Below are 15,174 nucleotides of genomic sequence, written 5' to 3' on the forward strand. Positions count from 1 at the left end.
GAAATGTTATAGAGTACTGTGGTGTGGTAATGGCTATCAGGACAGGAGATGAGCCAGGGGTCTGGGTCTCTAACTCCTTATCCCTGCATGAGAGGCCTGAGCAGTGCCATTTGCCAACAGCGTTTTGATGGAGCATGAGGATGGGTGCGCGCGCTCGAAGAGGCGAGCTCGGGCTCTTTGTGTGTCCGAGCTCGTGCGCGCGTGCGTGCATGTGTGTGTGTGTGTGTGCGCGCGAGAGAGAGAGAGAGCGTGTGTGTGTGTGTGTGTGTGTGTGTGTGTATGTGTGTGTCCCGTGTGGGCGTGGCTGATCATCCAGGCCCCACCCTAGGCCCCGCCCAGGCCCGGCCAAGCTGGTATTTTTCCACCCAGCAGGATGGGTGATGCGGAGAGCTGCCTGTTCAGACAACAGACACGCGAGGTCAGGGAGAAGCCGCTTATAAATTACCGCTTCCTCCGCGCCGCCGCCAGCGTCGTGCTCCGGGACCTGGCTGCTGCTGAGCTCCCGTGCCCAGCCGCCAACGCCGCGATCGCCTCCAGTCCTGCCAGCCCCGGGCCATCCGCTGTGGGCTTAGACACCCAGGTACCCAGGGCGTGCGGGCCGCGACTGCAGCCCCCTCCTCGGCCGCGCTCTGCCACCTCACCGCGTCCCTGCGGGTCTGGCCTCCCTGAGCTCTTTCATCCCCTTCACCGCTGAGGGAGGGACCGTGGGTCTCCTACTCAGCTCTGCTAGAGAGCGAGTTATTGTTTCCCTGGCGAAGGGGCTGGGGCTGCTGGTGCGGTGGCAGGTGTGTGTGTATGAGTGTGTGTGTGTGTGTGCGTGCGTGTGTGTGTATGTGTGTGTCCCACGGGGTGTCTGCTTGTCCCTAGATGTCTCTGTTTCTGAGGGTGGCTGTTTCTCCACCCTAGCCAGCCGTGTACATGTGCGCCCCGGGGTGTGTGATATTTCCTATGTCCGGAGCTGCTTTACCTGAGTGTAGTGTGGCCGTGTGGCTCTGTCTCCTGATACACACACACACACACACACACACACACGTCTTGCCTATGTGCACCTGTACGTGTGGCTGTGTCTCCGGAACCCTGACCGTGTGCACGTGTGTGTCCCCGAATGTGGCTGTAAACCTGGGTCCCTGGTTGTGGGCAAGTCTAGTGTCTTTCAGTTGTACCTGAGGGGGCATCCCTTGTGCCCTGTGGGCATCTTTGGTTCTCCTTAGTATTTAGGAGAGGTAAAAGGGAGGTATGGCTCCAGGTGCTGCCTGGGTGTGGCACGCAGGTGGTAGTGACAGCCACCCCCCAGGCTTGAGTAGCAGGACTGAGGCCGGGATCGACAGCCAGGGGCAATGGGCAGTGGGCAGCACCAGCTGGACACATCTTCCTCTAGACTGCTCCCCTTCCCTTTATGGGTTCCTCTTTTGGGTGGGAGGTTCTGGTCCGCTCCCACTGGGGAAGCTACACAAGGAGCCAGTCTCAGGAATAGGTCCTACAGTCCCAACGCCTCAACCCAGACTCGCCTGGCTGCAAGGGAGGCGTGTGCTCAGTGAGGCCGCCCGACCTGGCTATTTTGGTCACTGCCTGGCCTCTGCCAGATCCCTGCCTTCCCCAGGACCAGCCCCAAAGGCTTGGGAGACAGCCTGGGCCCCCATTTCCTGCCTGGAGAAATAAATCATCTCAAAGACTGGCCAGGCGCTTGACCCGAAGGGTCTTCGGACTGCGGTTTGGTAGCACGTGGCTCCATTCGGATGTCAGTAAATTGGCCTCCGATTTGGCACAGCTAGCTTTCAAATAAATGTCATAGAGATCTTTTTTAAATTAAAAGAATTTTTTTTTGTTTTGTTTTTTTGTTGCTGGTAGGGAGGGGATCTCGCCCAGAGTCTCTAAGCCAGAAGGAGTTTATTTTTACGAGAGATCTGGTGAGCGCTTAGCAACCGCCTGCCTGCCTCCCTCTCTACCAGGGAGTCATCGGGGAGTGGGGGGGGGGGAGGTGAAAGGGAGGTGTTTTAGCAAGATGATGGTGGGTGGGTGGAGGGGGACCTAGGCACCAGCTGAGAACCCACAACAGGATGGGTATTGGTAGATGGTTGGTGGTTTTCTTAGACCTTGGTTCAGCTATCCAGTTAACCTTGGGCAGTATTTCTTGTCCTCAGTCTCTTCACCTGTAAAATGGGTGGGGCCTACTGCCCATTAGATATGTGAGCTAGGGATCCAAGAGTGAGTGCTTGTCCCCAGAAAGACTGTGTCCCTCTCTGATGGTGACCTTGGGTAGTTCTCCTAGCTTGGGCTTGGCTGTCCAGGCGACAAGGACGCTAAGGCCAGCCTCGCCTTGTCCTTGAAGGGATTGAGGGAGATGAGGCTGAGTAAGCCTGTGGTAAGCCGTAAAGCTGGGCTCGGCTCTAGAGCTGCTGATTAGAGGGTGTCACGAGGTCTTGGGTCACTGTGGTATGTGGCAAGGGCCATGGTGCTGTCTGGGGAGAGCTTTTGTCCTTTGGGGATACCCGGTACTGCCTGTAGCTCCATTGTGGTCCCCTCCCTGACTTCCTAACCCCCTCTGAATCTCCATCTGCTACAACATCTAGAATCTAGAGGCTCAGGGGTGGGGGAAGAGCCCATTCTACAGATGGGTCAATTGAGAGCTACCTAGGAGCCTGCCTTGCTTGGACTATACAGAATTGGGATTCCACAAAGCTTTGCCATGGCCAGCTGTGCATTTAGGCTTCTGAGCATTTGGGCCATTGATTTGTTGGGGACATTAAGTTGGGGACATTAAGATAGAGCAGGTTCTGGAGAAAATGAGAGACAAAGGTGTTCTAGTCCTTAGGGCTGGAGGGTGTAAGGGGGGTGTCCTCAGTACCTCGTATTCCTTTTTGCTTCTCTGCACCTTCAAGTGGAGCCTGGCTACTATCTTTGCAGCAAGTGTTGTGCCACCCTGCCCCCACCCCACCCAGAGGCAAAGTGGGCACCGGGGGCGGGGGGTGGGGTGGGGGGGTGGTCCCTGCTTCAAACCTCGATTTGTCGAAGGTTTAGTTCTCCGAAAGTTTCCAAAGGTCTCAGTGATAAGGTGCCATGAGTCACTGAGCACATTCCTGGACACAGGAAAGAGCTGTCAATCACAAGGACTCCCTGGAATGTTGCCCTGCTACTGCCTTCGCCGCCATCTGGGTGGGAGTCGAGGGTCGGCCTGGGGTTCCAGCTGTGCTGACTGACTTTGGCAGTGGTTGTAGGCAAGAATCAGACCCGGAGGCTGCAGCTCGCTTCGTGGTGTTTGTCAATTTACCCCAGCCAGAGACGTTAGAATCTGTGTGTTGTGTGGAGTAGCTCCGATTCTGGAGCACCCACGCCCTGGGTGGGAACTAGGACTCTTTTTTAATGTGTCTCATTTAGGTGGTTAAGGAACCGTGGCTCAGGTCAGCCCTGGGCAGGCACTGGATTTGGGGTAGAATGTTGGCTCTGAGGCACTAATAACCTAGGAGTGACTGCGGCAGTGACCACAGACATCCATGGTTACCTTGAGGAAGACTTAAGAGCCCTGTGAGCCAGTGTGTGCTTGGCGAGGCAGCAGTGATACTGGAGTCAGTGCTGCATATGGACAGAGAGGCAGGGTGAGCTGGCCTGGTGGTAGGCAGGGACACAGAGGGGTTAAATGTACAGTGGCATAAAATAGCTAAGTGTGCTTATAGAATGTGTCCGTAGGGTCTCGGTTAGAGAGAGGCCAGGAATAGATGTGGCCAGAGCACGGTGATGGACGACTGGGTTTCAGGCTTATGGTTATCAGGAGGGCAGCAGGGAGACAAATAGGTTTGAGCAGCGTCTGGGGACAGTGGCAGGAGTCAATCAAGATTGTAGCATGGGGCGAGACCCCTAAATGGTGAGCAAGGAGCTGGGTTGGGCTCCAGAGATCAGGGGTGGCTGCTTACTGGCCTACCATTGGACAGGGTACAAGGCATTTTCTGGACCAATGAATCTGGCCCCAAGTTTTTTCTGTAAACACCGGGTGAAGCCTGGACACCCTGTTTAACAGGTGCCAGGCCATTAACTTGCTGGTTTCCACCTCCCTGGAGCATGCAGATCTGCCATCTTTAGGGAAAGTTATGGGTAGGTCTGAGGGGGGCGGGGCTCTCCCTCTTGACCACTTTGAGTTGAAGGATTCATTTGGAAACAGGAGCTGAGACTGGGCTTATGGGGGTGAGGTTGGAGAGGCAGGAAGATAGAAATGTTTGTGTGTGTGTATATGTGTGGGGGGGGGGTGGGGAGAGAGGGAGATTGGCCTGGAACTTATTATGTAGCCCAGGCTGGCCTGGAAAGTTGCTCCAATCCTCTTGCTTCGGGCTTTCAAGTTCTGGGATTACAGGTGTGAGGTACTGTGCCTAACACTTACTTCCCTGTGATTTTTTTTTAAAAAAGCATTTGGGGCCTGAGATATAGTTCATCAAAAATCACCTGCCAGGGTCACCAGGTCCTAAAGTGGAAAGAGAGAATTCCACAGTGATCTCCTTTGACCTTCACATGAGATCCTGGCATATACACAATAATAATAACATCTTTTCAAGGAAAAAGATATTTTAAAGGTCTGAGACTGTACAATGTGTGCTTACCCTGAGTTTAATCTCTGGCACACACATACCCCCAAGCAATTAAATTAAAATTGAAGTATAATGCAGAGACACTTTGAAGTTGAGTAAATTTAGACATCAGTGTAACTACCACCCAGATCAAGATCAAAATATCCCTATGTTTTGCACACGTGTTTGTGTATAAACATATGTGTGTTGATGCATATGGGGAGCGTATGTGCAAATATGTGTGTGTGCTTGTGAGAGTCAGAAGTCAACATCAGGGCTCTTTTCAGTTACTATCTACCTTTTGTGTGTGTTTCTGTGTGGTGTGCATGTGTGTAGATATGTTCATGTTTATACATATGTGTATGGAGGCTAGAGTTCAACATCAGCTGCCTTTCTCCTTTCCTGTTTTTTGTTGTTGTTGTTTTTGTTGTTGTTGTTTTGTTTTGAGACAGAATCTCTCACTGAACCTGGAGCTAGGATGGCAGCCAGCAGACTCCATCTTCCCATCTTTGTCCCCCCTCTCTGCAGTGCTGGGCCGCATGAGCGTAGGGCCACATCTGACTTTTTATTTTGGTGCTGGGGACTGCACTTGCTGCTTCTGCGCACACAGCCAGCTGTCTTAGCTGCAAAGGCCTGTCTCTCGCTCCTCCACTCCTTGCATTTTTTGTTTTGAGGAGGGAATGGGGACTTCACTCTGGCTAGGCAGACACTGTGCCACTGAGTCACATTCCCTAGCTCTCCCCGCCTCTTAAGAGAGCCACTTTTAGATGTCTGTCACTGTGAATGAATTTTGCCAAGTCACCTCCTCATATCAGTGGATTTGTGCCAGGCAGAGTGAATCACCCTTGTAATCCCAGTACTGTATGTATGTGTGTATTATGTATGGCTAACTGTAGCACTGACTATTAAATGGAAAATTCTAGAAATGAGCAGTTCATGTTTTGTTGAATACATTTTATGACAGTATAGGGTCATAATTCTATTTAATTATGAGTTATTGCTCTCAGAATGACTAATTTATAAATTAAACGTTATCTTAATTATGTGTAAGGGGGATAGAAGGCGGCATAAACTAGAGGTCATTGCTTTCTGGATTTGAATACTATAGTGTGTCCTCTGGGCAAAAGGCGTGATAGCCATACAACAGCTTGTGCATCTGACCTGCAGATGCTTTGTCTGTAGGTTTAGAATTGTTAGAGACTCTCCTGTGGGCCTTGTGTCCTAACTTTTTTAATGGACACACCATTTCATTTGTGTAGGAATGACAAAATGCCAAATAATTCACTTTTCAGCTACAAAATATATACCTCAAGCAATACAGAACTATCATAAGCTAAAATATATCCCCTGAAATATATTCAGATCATTATAAAGTATCCATATATAAGATTGGGTTGAGGGTAAAAGCTGTGGAGTGTGTCCTTGCCACGAATGAGGCCCTGGGTTCCATCCCCAACGCTAAAAATGACTAAATAAAGACCACAGGGCTACTGTTGCGCGTACATGCAGCTTTAGCTGTGTGGTACCTGTAGTGTCTGTCGGGAAGCAGACTGCTTTTTATCACTTTCTGGGTCCGTTTTCATTTCCTTGTGGGTGTAAGGATTTGCTCAGCAGGCAGGCCAGACAGCCAGCCAGCTAGCCAGCTGTGGTTTGGTTTTGTTTTTAACAAAAACAGCGTCACACTGTTCCAGGTTCTGCCACTTGGTCTGTACAAACAATGGCCCATTATGACCTGCCACCCCGCAGAATGCCCTGCAGAACACAGTGAGAACATACAAGCCCACCGGCCCACTTTGCACATCCTTGGCTTGTGACCCGCTGGCCTCTTCTGTCCTAGCTGACCACCCAGACTACAGCTCAGTGAGGGCGTCGCCTCACTCAGTAGCTTCCAACTGGCCCTGAAGGTGAACAGCAGCCCCAGCCCTTACCACTGACAGGAGGAACACGTGTCTTTTTAAGTATAGGATCTCACCCATTCAGTTCTCCTGCCTCAGCTTCCCAGGTGGCTGAAACTGCAGGTGTGTACCACTGATTGCACCGCAGAGGCTTACTGAGCACCTACTGTATGTCAGACACCATCCCAGGGGTAGGAAGGGCAGCAATGAATAAACCAGTCTCTGGTGCTGGGCAGCTCGCAGTCCCTCGGGTGAGTGAGACCAACATAGGGAGGGGGAGAAGATGAGTGTCTGGAGGTTAATGTACAATCTCAGGCTTTTATGCTGAGGGCAGGCACTTGGGAATAGGTCGCAGGTGTGCGGAAGAGTGGTCCATTGACTGTGGAGTTCAGGACTGTGGACTTTGGGATCACCCAGCTAACCTGCCCCACCCACCCACCTACCTCAGGGACTAGGAGCTCTGGTGAGGTCTGGGCGAGGTGTTTATCAGTGGAAGAGATCCAGCCTTCAAATTACCTATTCAGTTTCCCTGCCTCTGCGGTGCCCACCATTTCTGATTATGTAAAACTCCCTCCTTCTCGGAGGTAGGTTAAGGACTCTGGCAAGATCTTGTGCAACTGACTTATCTGGGGATGGAACCCATGGAGGTTTCTAGAGTTAGGCAGGTGCTGTGCTGCTGAGCCATACCCTAGCCCCTCACCTCAATGTTTCCATGCTGTTAGTCATAGTCTCAGTTAATGAGAACAGGATGGGAAAGAAACACCGCCCTCCCCCTCCCCAAGGACAGGCTGATTGAGAGAGAATCACAAACCAGGACCCAACTCCCAGAAAGCTTGGGGGAAGAACTGGAACCTGGTCCTGATGAACTGATCTGGTCAGCCCAGGACTGAGCTGCATGGGGGAAGGGTGGGAAGGACATTCTGCCCAAACTTGTTGGGCATCCAATAGACAGGAGACATCCGTTAACTGAGCTACCCATCTCCAGGGCTGGTTACCTTGTCCCATCTCCATTTCCCACCCTCCACTCCCCCAGCCTTGGTATCTCCATTAAGTAGATGGAGTTTTTAGGCTAGGTCTCCTAGCTGGGACATTCTGAGTGTCCTGTTTCCATGGTGCTTGTAACAGGGTAGAAGTGGAATGTAACTGGTCACCATGTTCCATCAACCCCCTTCCTATGGAAAACCCGAAGGCTGAGGTTGCTAGATGCTTGGTAGGGGGTAGAGAAGAGTGGCTGGCCTGTGGCTCTGTGCAGTCATGCCTAGTAGGTGAAAGGCACTGGGACAGGGCCATTCTGAGGACTATGCCCCTGCTTCAGGACTAATCAGTCCCAATGGAAGGCTGATCATGATTTCAAGGACCTTCATTCTATCACCAGATAGCACCTGGTATCCACAGCCTCCTGACCAGCCGCCATGTCTCCTGGGCACCTCTCTGTACCATCTAGGCAGTAATGCTGAGCCAATCTCCTGCTCGGGAGACTTCCAGTGGCTCCACAGCACTCTGTGAACTCTGTGACTAACTCTAAGGAAGAATTTGATGTTAGTCTCTTTCCCAGATCTGGCTCACCCCTCCTTGTGGCCTGGGGTTCTCTGCTGAACCTAGTCTTTTGCTCCCCATCTTCTTCCCACTCCTCAAGTACAGCTTGAAGCTTCCTGGTCCAGGTAGCACTCCTTGACCCTGGTGGTGCTTAACATACAGGAAGCCAAAGATCACAAGAATCAAAGAGGACTTAAACTTCCCTGCCTGAGCTCTGTCCTAGAGCTCTGTCCCCTGACCTGATCTTGGACCTCTGTGAGCTTGTCGTATATCCACCTGACCACCAGCTGGGGACACACTGACAGGAGGGGAGATACTCCAACGTCTAGCAGAGGGGCCTGGCTCACAGAAGTGCACCCCATCCTGAAATGAGAGCCTATTCTTTGAATATCTCTTGGTCCAGGCCTGGACCCACCCATCCGCCCACCTAGCAGGTACTTATTCCTTCCAGACTGTGCAGCTAGCACCAGTGACTAGGGCAGTCTGAACCCCTCCTGGGGCTGAATGCTTGGCAAGAGCGGTGGATGTCCAGCAAAAAAGTTATGCAGGTGAAGGTATAAAATCAAAGTCAGGCATTGTGAGCCAGAGCTGGTGTCCTTTTCCCTCTCTGGTCCTCGGGTTTGACAAGATCACGAGGAAGAAAGTCCTACGTCTGTGTGGTCACAGTGTGGGGTCTACCTACACTTGTCCTCTTGCTGGTTTTCCAGGATGGCGGGACCCTTCCTTTGAAAGGAGGCATCCCACTTTGGAGACTAGAATTCCAGAGTAGTGTTGAGCAGAGCTGGGGTGACCAGCTTTTAGAAAGGAATATCTCCGTGGGAACAATGTGGGTTTGCTTAAACTATTAGTGGGAGAATATAGATTAGAACAAATCTTTAAAAAAAGAAGAGAAAAAAAACCCCACGCCTGTCAGCCCCTTCCCTTGGTGCTGTGGAAGTCTATTTCTGTCTTTCATTCCTCACAGTAGAAGGTGGGCTTCTTTTAAAGGTATCCTGTTGTGAGCCTGAAAAAAAAAATGTGTCAACCCTTGAGGAATATCTCTTCCCCACCCCCTGTCAGCTTTTAAGCCACACCAAATGTTTTGTGTATATTTTGAAGGGTGGGCTTCTGAAGATGACACCCAGAAAGATAGGTAAGGGCTTTGCTCCAGTCCTGCGAAGCAGTGTGAGACACTGAGATGATTCCTTTTTCTCTAACCCATCGGGACGCAGCAGGGGAGGTGTGGCATGGTGGAATGTGGCAATGGTGGGACTTGGGGTATGGTGTGGAGGGTGCTGAGCATCAGGTGTGATGTTTCTTTGTGTCCCTGAACCCCACTGGCTCAGAACCTGCCCCCTCTCGTGGCAGTGTCTGGCTGAAAGGAGGAGGGAGACGCCATGAGGCTTCTCCGATTCAAGGGCACTGAGTCAGTACGGTCTGGATGAGGGATTGTGGTGACCTTGACCTTCTCTGAGATTATGCCCGGTTCTCCAGCTGGGGTGAGTTCCAGGGTCCATGTGTGTGGGTCTGTTTTGTAAGAAGGCAAGGACAGTGAGAGCTGGAAAGGGGGTGGGATGGGGGGGTGAGTCGGTGGTTAAGAGGAGCTCGATTCAATTCCCAGCAACCTCGAGGCATCTCACAGCTGTCGATAACTCCAGTTCCGGGGCGTCCAACACCCTCATACAGACAATGCACATGAAATGCAAATAAAACATCTTTTTAAGGGCTGAAACTGGGAAATCACTTGGAACCCACCACAGTGGTCTCCTCCCTAGGCAAGAGCCACACCTCTTAGTGTCAACTCCTGTTTTGAGTTCTGGGGCATGGGCTCCAGCCAAAGGATAATTTGCTTCCTTTCAATGTAGAGTCCAGCCTCTGCCAGCATCCTTGGAAAGCCCCGAACCTGCCACCAGGAAAACCTTGTTTATTGTTTATTGTCATTTCTCCACTCAGTGGGGATAGCTCTCCTGAGGCCCTCAGCCCAGTAGTAATTTTTCTTAACTCCCTAACATTACCCTGACTTGAGATTGCTGTCACCAGAATCCTGGAGCTACTAGGTGTGGGTTCATTGTGGTGTTGTAGGGTATAAATCATGTAGACTACCTCTAATCAGATTTTGTTTTTAGATGTAATTTTTTTTTGATTTTCTACAGCCTAGGATGTCCACAAACTCATGGTCCTCCTGCTTCAGCCTCCTGCATGTTGGGATTACAGGTGTGCACCACCATGCTAGGCTTTCTCTCTGTCGTGACACAGGTCAAGTTGGAGCCTCCAAGTTGGGCCTAGCATTCGTCATTCCTTAAAAAGCTCAGCTGAGATTGCTAGCTGCACAGTGGGTACACCTGTGGTCCAGTTATGTGGGAAGTTGAGGAGGAAGGAGCCACATAGGGAGGAAGATCCAGGCTGTAGACCCTTCTCCTCCAAAAGATGAATAAGATGATAAATTCTATTTCCCTATTGTTCATATTTTGCATAGGAAAACCCCAAAGCCTTCCTGGGGGCAGGTGACTGGCTCAAGGTCATAGGGCTGGGAGCTGGCTGAGCCGGCCTTGGGCCAGTGCCACCTTGGAAAGGATGCTTACGGGGAAGCCGCTTGCTACTCTGCAGTGTTGGCAGTCCAAAAAGCTGCAGGAGGCTTTTGCAGGCAGCCAAGTCGGATGTAAGTCAGGGAGAGCCCAGGGCCAGCCAGGCCCTGCAGACAGGCCTGTGGCTCCAGGTGGTGTGTCAGGACAAGGCCCCCAGCATGGGATCTGGCATGTTGCCTGCTTGGGGTGGTGATGGTGTAGGGGGGTCTTTGAGAGGCTTTCAGCTCCTGGAAGACAACACAGGGCCTTCTGGAAGACCCCTCACATGGCCTCTGGTTATCTAAAAACATTCTAGCATGGGGGTTAGCAGAAGCCCTTGACCCAGGATCAGTGCTGCCCCTGTGGAAAGTTGCAAGCCCCTGGAATTGTCTCCAGTTGGCCTCTGCTTTGAGGATGCAGAGGAGCCCCGAGGTCTAGTTTCCTGCCTGCCTGGGACATATGTTTACACGGGTCACCTGGCCTCGGTAATTGGAAGAAAAAGACAGATTGAGTCTGAGTTCTTAGAAAATGGTGGTCACTGAACCAGAAGTGACAGTTATCACAGGACAGTGGAGAGAACAGGCGGCTCCGTCCATATCTGGCATTCGGAGCTGGGGGTGGGGTTCGCAGTCTGCTGAGAAGAGTCCTCCAGATGTTTCACAGGCCTACCAGGGAGGACTGATTTAAACATGTATGTCTTCCTGTGTGCCCTGGAGCAAGGACTGGGGATGAGAGGGAGGGGCAGGCCTAACCTTTGCAACAGACACATGATGGACAGAATGTCAGGCCGTGGGGAACCTCAGATGTCATCTGTCACCTGCATCCCCCATGTTGGTACTAATGGGCTGAATGTCAGATAAGAGTGAGTATAAAATGACACAGCAGGTTCAAACCAGGGCACAGGTCTGTCTGTCTGTCTGTATTGTCTCTAGCTCTCTTATATGCGTGTGCACACGTGCATGCACACACAGACACAGACACACACAGTGCTGAGGATGGACACAGGACCTTGCTCACACTAGGCAAGCACCCTACGCATGAGCCATATCCTTAGGTATTCAATTAATTATATTGGTGTGCATATATGTTTTTGTGTGTATGTATATATGTGTGTATGTCCAAATGTGTACAAGTATCCTAGGAGGCCAGAAGAGGGAGGGTTTCAGATTTCCTGAAGTTGGAGTCACAGTTGGTTATGAGCTTCCTAATGTGGGTGTTGGGAAGTGAACTCCAGCCCTTTGCAAGCACAGCGATCACTCTTAGCTGCTCAGCCATCTCTCTAGCCTTGTATTTATTTAGTTTTTGAGATGAGGTTTTTCTGTGTAGCTCAAGCTGGCCTCAAACTTGCTATGTAGCTCAGGTCAGTCTCCAACTCCTCTTCTTCCTGCTTCTTTCTCTCCAGTGCTGGGGTTACATGTGTCTTCCTCTATGACCTAATAAGACTGGGTTCTTATGGTTGAAATCGGCAAAAATCAGTTTAAATTAATGTTAGAGGTAAATAGAACATTGACTGATACATTACCTGAAGAGGGCGGGTTAGGAATCCTCCCGGTGTGGCTATACTCGGGTGCTGAGATGTTATTAGTCTGCTCTGTCTCTGGGTTCTGTGGTCCCCAATGCCTACTCCATTCTCCCTGAGGGACCTTAGCTGCCCCAGAGAAACCCCGTCGCCACAAGCCATCTCAACCTGGAAGAAGCCTCCTCCTCCTTTAAATACTTTTTGGATTATATATGTGTGCACGGTGTATGTGTATGTGTGTTGGGGGCAGTGCACACAGCTTGCCATGCATGTGGATGTCATAGGAAAACTGTGACATCTGTTCTCATCTATCACCTTTGTATGGGTTTTGGGGATGGAACTCGGGTTGCCAGTCTTATATGGCAAGTGTCTTTAACCCACTGAGCCATCTTGCCAGCTTCCCAACCCCCCAGTGCCTTTAACAAGAGTTCTGGCTGTCATTTGAATTGTCCAGGCACAGTCAAGTCCACGAGTGAGCAACTCAGATTGTCCAGGTCTAGCTCACAGGTGAGATCAATAGATGTGCCTCACCAGGTCAGATCAATTCAGACTGTTCCTCCATTGGCTATGAGTGCCAGCAAACCACACAGACCCACTGATACAGAGGGCGGTTCTTATCTGTCTGAGGCGAACTGGCCTCTTGCCGGTCAGAATTTATCCAGACAGAATGCCATGGCCCGAGGTTCCTTGAACAATGTGCTGAAAATTGTGCTTTAAACACACTGTCTCCATCTTCATTATCTTCCTTCCTTTGGCATGGCCCAGGAGAGTCAGGTACTCGTTACCACTGCCCATCTCTGTGCTTCACCCACTGTAGATATTACTGATCCACCTCGGCTTCTGTAGGGCGATGTCCACCGAGGAAGTGGAGGAAGCTGCAGCGACTCCCCACTCATGTGTCAGTCTTACCTTAGAACAGACGACCTGGGCTTCTTAAGGTGTGATCTTTCCTCAAACACTGCCTGGTACATAGTAGGTGCTTAAGAAATTGCTTTCTGTTCCTACCATATGGTACCTTGGACTCAGTGCCAGAGTTCAGTGTGTCATTGTGTAGCAGTGAGTGGTCTGAGGAGGGAGGCTGGCAATATACTGACAGAGCAGCCATAACTTTGCTCAGGTTGTGGAAAAGACTAGAATTACTGCCAGAGAGGATAAGTGGAGTTTAAGGGGGGGCCGGTGCCCCGCCTACCCCCTCATCCCTGTACATCACCATTGATTCCAGTTCAAGTGTCCTTGAAATCTTAGATCTCCATTGATAAGAATGCTTTTCTTGATTCTACACATTTTTATAATCCGGGAAGGCTGAAAGGCCTTCCTGTGTCTGGGCCAGCAGCGCTGCGGGTGGCCTGAGACGCCAGGCCTAGAGCTCTGTCCCCGCTTGTCTGTTTCCCAAATACAGTTCTAAAGAACAGAGACTCCCGGTTTTGTTTTTTAAGTGTCTGGGGTGCAGCCCCATTGTGGTGCTCCCACTGAGACTGCACGAGGCTCTGGGGGTCACCCTAACACTCTATGTAACATGAACAAGTAAATCAAAATTCATGAAATGGCCTCTGGGCTATCCCCAGGAGAGCTGCCATGCAGCAGAGTCTAGCAGGCTTCCTGGGCGTGATGGTTCTCAGTAAGTTTAACACGGTAATTGGTGGACGGTGCCTTTTCTAAGAATCTTGGGGCTGGAAAGTCGTGGTGTCTCAGACAGCAAAGGAACTTGCTGCCTCTTAAGTTTGATGACCCAAATTCAATCCCCAGGAGCCTCCTACAAGTTGTTCCTTGATCTCCACATGCCCTCTGTGCCCCCCCACCTGCCACACACAGCAATGTAGTGGCAATAATGGTGACAGTAATAAAGAGAATCTTGGAGCCTCTTTACCCCCTCTGTCTAGCCTTACACTGTCCATAGGGGGTAGCCAGTGACTGATCTGGGACCTGGGCAGATTACAGAGCTAATAGGGGTGTAGGCTTTCTGGTCTGGTCTAGTGAGTGCTTCATCTGTGCACACCAGCAAAAAGAACCTATCTTAGTATATATAAAATGTGTGTGTGTGTGTGTGTGTGTGATATGTGTGCATGTATCTGAAGCATACCCAGCATACATGTAGAGAGGTCAAAGGACAAGTTGCAAAGAGTCAGTTCTCTTCTTCCACTGTGTGGGTCTGGGAATTCAAACTCAGGTCATCAGGCTTGGCAGCAAGCACCTTGACCCGAGGAGCCATCTTCCTGGCCCCAAGGGACCGTTATTGCACATCAAACCCACCAGGGTTTCCAGCACGTTGGGTGATTCACTGTCTAGGTTCAAGAGCAGTGAAGCCTGAGAAAGGATTCAGAGTGAATTAGAGGGCGAGCAGGAGGGGTGGGGGAGAAGGAATGCTTGTGTCTGGCTGACCACACGTGCGAGAGTGCAAGTCTATGTGTGTGTGCATGCTTGAGATTCAGCATCCTTCATCCCTGGGTCCACGACCCACAGGCTCAAGGAGGCCCCTCTCTAGCTCGTGTGTGTGTGTGTGTGTGTGTGTGTGTGTGTGTGTGCGTGCGTGTGTTGAGAGTCACCTATGGTCAGGCTAGGTCACCCTGGGCATGCAGGCCCTGACCACACCTCTTTGCTTCCTGTTTGCAACAGGTGCAGAGCCAGTGCCACAGCCTCTTCAGAGGAGCCTCTCAAGCGTAAGTAATTTTTCAGCTTCCTTTTAGGCTCAGGCTCACCACCACCTCCCACAGCAGGATCCCATGGGGGAGGAGTCTCCAATTTAGTGTGACCTCCCGGCTCTAGAAAAGGAGATTCCTGAGATGGCCTCAGCACCTCATTCTTGGCACCTCTAGGTGGAGGGTCACTTGGTCTGCCTGTACCCATGCTGTGGCAAGGAGTAGCCGAGGTAGATATGGAGGGGAGGGGCAGGGAGTAGGAGCTTGGATGAGGTGATACTGAACCCTACCTTCAAGGGGGCCCTGGCTCTAAAGAGAGGATGCTCCAGCTTTTGATCACAAGCCTCTCTAATCTCTTCCGTATGTGTGTGTGTGTGTGTGTGAGTGTGTGTGTAAGAGTGTGAGTGTGTGTGAGTGTGTGAATGTGTGTGAGTATATGTAAGTGCATGTGAGTGAGTGTGTGAGAGAGTGTGTGTGTGAGAGAGTGTAAGT

The 15,174-nt window shown here is 51.0% G+C and overlaps 1 protein-coding gene across 3 annotated transcripts in view; it reads left to right on the forward strand.

The window, feature by feature from the left end:
- The first annotated feature begins 354 nt into the window (after positions 1 to 354).
- Slc6a6 (solute carrier family 6 member 6) overlaps positions 355 to 15,174 on the forward strand; it is a 74,459-nt gene continuing 59,639 nt past the window's right edge. For 2 of the 3 annotated variants that reach the window (XM_052174334.1, XM_052174335.1), the window contains exons 1-2: positions 355 to 580; positions 14,660 to 14,703. The gene's annotated coding sequence lies outside the window, so the exon portion shown is untranslated. The remainder of the gene's footprint in view (positions 581 to 14,659; positions 14,704 to 15,174) is intronic. The other variant, XM_052174337.1, reaches the window with a different exon arrangement.

Source organism: Apodemus sylvaticus, chromosome 2 (genome assembly GCF_947179515.1).
Source record: "Apodemus sylvaticus chromosome 2, mApoSyl1.1, whole genome shotgun sequence".
Taxonomy (NCBI): domain Eukaryota; kingdom Metazoa; phylum Chordata; class Mammalia; order Rodentia; family Muridae; genus Apodemus; species Apodemus sylvaticus.